Source organism: Cyprinodon variegatus, unplaced genomic scaffold (genome assembly GCF_000732505.1).
Source record: "Cyprinodon variegatus isolate N-32 unplaced genomic scaffold, C_variegatus-1.0 Scaffold319, whole genome shotgun sequence".
Lineage (NCBI taxonomy): Eukaryota > Metazoa > Chordata > Actinopteri > Cyprinodontiformes > Cyprinodontidae > Cyprinodon > Cyprinodon variegatus.
Window position 1 is genome coordinate 586,280 of NW_015150772.1, and position 5,389 is coordinate 591,668.

At 38.2% G+C, this 5,389-nt stretch overlaps 1 protein-coding gene across 5 annotated transcripts in view; it reads right to left on the reverse strand.

The window, feature by feature from the left end:
* Positions 1-5,389, reverse strand: part of mid2 (midline 2) — a 208,221-nt gene that overhangs the window by 21,549 nt on the left and 181,283 nt on the right. The gene's annotated exons all lie outside the window — the stretch shown is intronic.

Sequence of the window (5,389 nt, forward strand, 5' to 3'; positions counted from 1 at the left end):
CCCCTTGGTAAACTACTGCCACCACCGTGCATCATGCTGGGGATGACGTGCCCAGGGTGATCTGTATTATTGTTTTTTCACCTCACCTAGTGTAGTAGCTTTAATGTTGCTCCCAATAAAACAGACATAAAGTGAATACTTTTGCAAAGAACTGTATTTTTATATTCTATTAACTGTTGATCAAATCCAATACGTTCTGTAAATAAAAACAGGAATATGGGTTGACAACATTTTTTGCTCAAATGACAAAATCTTTAATAAAAAAAAACAAGTATAACTTCAATGTTTTTCCAATTCATTTTTTTTTTTCCTAAATCTACAATAGATCCTGTTGTCAATGGTAGTTAATATTATCATCCAGCACTTTTTAGAAACTTCAACTAAAGTATGACATCTTAAAGTTAAATTTGAATGCAGAATTAGTGATGAAAGACCTGCTTAAACCATGAAAAACTGTCATAGAATCCCTAAAAGGTTCAAGTTTGTGGTTGGATTTTATATGCAATGCACCAAAAAGGGGAAGAACACTGATTACTTGTTTTTAGTGGTAATTTGTGGAGAACAATCCTTAATAAAAGACAGCAAGTTTGTTAAAAAATATATAGATAGATATTTCTTAACAATAAATCTCATAGATTAACCTAAATTTAGGAAAAGGATAAAGCAAACAGGAAAAGAGTGATAATAGGATTCAGAAGCAGACTTCCTGGAGGGAGCTCTTCTGCAACCGCACAATACTGCACAATAAACGTCAGCTTATTTAAACTTATTTTGTCAAAAAGTAAAATAATTACTAGGTCTGCTGAGTTTTCTTTCCTTTCTGCTGCACAATTACAGAGAAATACACACTCTGAGAGGAGCACAGCTCTCAGAGCCATACTTACTTCACCCCCTCTGGTTAGGATGCATTGTAAATTATTGAGCCAGATGGAAACAGCATTCATAAGTAATAGCAGAGAGCCTGCTTGTAAATATAAATACTTCAGGGGACGCAAATAAGGCCTTTAAAGGTTAGCTGGCTTTAAGAATAAATGAGGGGAGGGGGCTCTTGTAGCTAAGAAAACAGATACAGCCATTTCAGACTGATAATATCTAACTGATAATATTTCAATTTTTGTTGAATTAGGTCAGAAAACACTGAGGAGGTTTCCTGATTGAAGCTCTGCTCCTTTAAAGAAATGTTTTTTTCTGTTACTTGAAAGTAACAGAAATAAATAAATAAATAAAAACAAAGGAAGAACTAAAAGAGCAACACACATCCAAACGTCGAGCATGTGTGTCGGTGGAGTACTGTATGTGAGCATGTGTTTGTGAGGGGGGAATTGCAGCACAAAGTATCCTGGGAGTGGAAGTGGGTTTGTCTTTGATGATGCAACTCAGTGTTAATAGTGGCAGAGTGTGCAGGCACATAAACGTGGACGTGTCACTCTTTCCATTTCTTTTCACAGAAAACACTGCCCCTGTATGACTGTCTGCACACCAATCCACAAACAGACTTTTCTTGACGTCTTTTTGTTGCACAAAAATCTAACCTTTAAGCTCCTTGTCAGATTCTCTCCACTGAGAAATGTATTAATAATTCAACAAATCCAGTGACTCGAAAGACATAAAACATAAGCCTAACTCATTAGGGTATAAATGACTGCCTCATTACAAGCCTTTAGGTATGTCAGAAATGGTTTATAAAGTAAAATTTTAATAGATGATCATAAAGCAGAATATCCACAAGCAACAAAAACGCATCACTCAGTGAGACATCACTGTTTTCTCAAAGCTGTTACGCTATATGTCACCTTTATTATGCCTTTAAAATACCATATTGGTGTTAAACCACTAAGAGAAAACAGAATCTTGGTCTCGAGCTGTGATAACCTTATGGCATATCAACTTTGGCTCACTATCTACCGCTGTTTTTTCCTAAAAGCACAGAATGCTCCACATTTCAGAGCACAGTTAGAAGAAACATAAAAATGTATTGCTTTTACTCCGCTCTGTTTTGATACGACAGCAGCTTGGAAAATTAGTGATAGAAAAACAGATTTTTTTATAATTACCTTCTGCACTAACATAAGCACATACATGTTTGGCTCTGTCTTACTGTCCCACAATATAGCAAGGCTTAAAATCAAGCGCCTCTCTAATTTAGAAATTGCATTTTTAGAATTGCAATTAATTTTCCAGCCCTACTTTTGAATAAAAAAAGCAAAAAATGAAGCCATCTTATTTTTTAATTCATAATCCCAGTAACTGCAATATACCTCTAGATAAGTCAGATTGACTGGAAAGCATTGGCAAGCAAGTCTATTTAAGTAGCATATATCAGTAACGACACATTTCAGTGCGGGTGTTAGAGCACATCATTATTGGGCCCCTAAAGGTGCCGATTTGAAAATCAAATATCAAGTACTGCTATTGATTCCATATTTAGATCTGAACTTTAACTAAAAAATCTGACTCATATTTTTTTTAGCTATTTCTACAATTTTGTGGCTCTTCACCAGTGAGAAGTCTGCCCTGTTCTAAAGTATTTTTTGAGCCTCTGCAAACTGCTCTGTATTCAGCCTCAGACATCTATATACTGTAGCAACCCTGACCAGATTTACCTTTTCCACTGTAGAAAAGAATCCCCAAGGCATGTACAGTTCAGTATGATCTCTAAAAAAAACCATAGAAATGCTGCTGTTCTTTGGATATTGTTTATATTTATTTTTCCTAAATTGTCTGTTTTGTTGTTGGGTCTTCATATTCATCAGTCAGGAAAGTCATGTGTAATTTTATTTCCACCACATGGAATCCGTGTGCCATTTGGTGATGGCTAAGGTTTGCAACCATAACATTTGTCTTTGCTATTTGACTATTTTCTCTGACTCCATTTTCCAGTGCTACGCCTGGATGATCATGTAAAAGGATGGTTTGACACCATGACCCAACTTTTACCTCCCATGAGGAGCTCAAGCCTGGGAGGAGCGCTTGTGGCTGGACCTCTACTGGGAGCATTTAGCCACTTGGAAAGTTTAAGAGAAATGCTGTATTGGAGAACTCAAGTGGCATGGCAGACTTAATGGGTTTCTCTCTTTCTCAGTTTCTCCTATGAATCTCTGAGGACACTGTGGCAGCAATGCGCTGAATTTGTGAGTCACTCAGAGTATCATGACTGAAATGTATCCTGATGTTTCAAATGGCGAGGGCACTTGAGTTGCTCGGTTAGATGGAGAAATGTCAGGCTACAGGGTGGAGAGTGGAGGAGATGATGAAAGGATCAAAGAATGAAGAGGCACAGGTGTGTGTCTGTGGGAACATTCATGGATGTGCACATTTGTGTACATTAATGACAGCCTCCTTATATCAGTAAGTGGTAATTCACCAGCCCTATACATCCATTATTCTGTCTGATTTTCCCCTGGTCTCCAATCTGTTTCCTCCTCCACAGCAGATTATTTTCTTTCTGTTCATATACGCATGATATATAAAAGCAAAGCAACTATTTTGTTAATTATGTAACGAAGGCCTTTCTATGCTGGCTTAATACACAGAACGTGGATCTATTAGGGTATGAACTCTAACAGCAATAAAATAAGTCGAATTTCAATTAAATATTTAGGATGCAAACAAAATGGCAGAGTGAATCACAAATGTCACAGTTTCATATATTCAAAATAATGCAAAAGCCTTGTGTAAAATAAGAGACAAAACAAATTAACTCATGATTCCACAGCTTTTAAAAATGCTTTATGAATCAATTACTTTTTGTTAACTCCTCTATGTGAGCTTGTATGATTTTACAACCCCTTTACCAGCATCAGACAGATGGTCAAACATTTAAATCTTAAGTTCTTTAGGATAAAAAGGAGTTCATGATCAACATAACGACTGCAAGGTGCCCAACTCTTTAGGCTGTAAAATGGATCCTAATTACATGTCCTCTACATAAAAAACTAAAGTTTTTATAATGCCAGAGTTCCCTCGTGGTCGCAGATGACAGCTGGCGAATAAATGAGGGAGTCAGCAAAACACCAGTGCAGTTTTGCATAGCTGTTGTGCTGTATATCACCTCTGTTATGCTAGTCATGCTTTAAATACCACTCTGGTTTAGCGTTATCAGCTGAGTAACAACAGCACTAGTGTTTGTATCCAGTTTGTTTTCATCATGCTGTCTGGCCTTGTACACACCCTTCTGTGAGGATGTCAGTGGCGAATCAACTTTCACCCCCTTCGCTGCCTCCACACGGCACAAACAGGCAGATGGTAGTTGAACTTTGACACGCCACATGAATGGTCTACAGTTTGCAGAAAAAAAAATCTTGGGATGTCCCATTGGTTTCCTTGATATCTTGACCTTTTTTGCCAACTCCATTTTCAACTGCTATGGCTGGATGATCAGTTCATAACACACAATGACCCATCTTCTACATGTCATAAGGTCCAGAAATCCACAGGTGGAAAAAAAAAAAAAACTAGCTCTAAATTCAGAGCTCTATCAGTCAGACCTTAGAGGCCTCTGAGTGCAATGGCACAAATCATGGTTAAACATGGTTAAGCATTTAAACTGGCTTGTAAAGCATCTTTGTCCTGATATAATAGTTTTTGTAACACAGTCAGCAGTGGCATCTCTTTAAATGACTGAACTTTAAAAGAGTGAGCCAATTATTGTTTATCCTTTGTCGTTTATGTATTTAGCAGACGCCTTCATTCAAAGTGACTTACAAAGTAGGCACAATGTTGCAGTTATCAATTTGACAATAAGTTCTCTAGAGGAAAATCTCTAGTCAGAATCAGTGGTGACAGTAAAGCGATAGGGGGAAGTGCAGAAAGAGTAGTAGAAGGGTACATAGCTATGGTCAAGAGTTAGGATAGGAGATGGTCTTTGAAGAAGTGGATCTCTAGGAGTTTCCTGAATATAGACAGGGACGCTGCTGTTCTTGTAGCACTTTGTTAGGTCATTCCACCATCTTGGAACAAGACATGAAAACAGTCTGGATTGTGTTAACCGTAGGCACGACTAAACAACAATCCATTGATGACCGGAGTCACCGAGTTGTGACATGAGCCTTTGCAAGGGCGTTCAAGTAGATAAAGAGGTGTGCCCGGTTGTAGGCTAGCATCAAGAACTTGAATTTGATGTGGACAGCAAGGGGTAACCAGTGAAGTTCAATAAACAGAGGGGTGACATGAGACTTTTTGAGCTGATTGAAGACTAGGCGCCGGTCCTCGTTCTAGATAATTTGTAATGGTTTTATCATTCAGGGTGGAAGACCAGTCAGGAGTGCATTACAACAGTGAAGGCAGTAGGTAATCATTGACTGTACCAGGCGTGCTGGAAGCTGTTTCAAGTGAGGGGGGCTGATGGCTGGGTTGGAAAACACGTGACGTTATTATGTTGAGGGCTGTG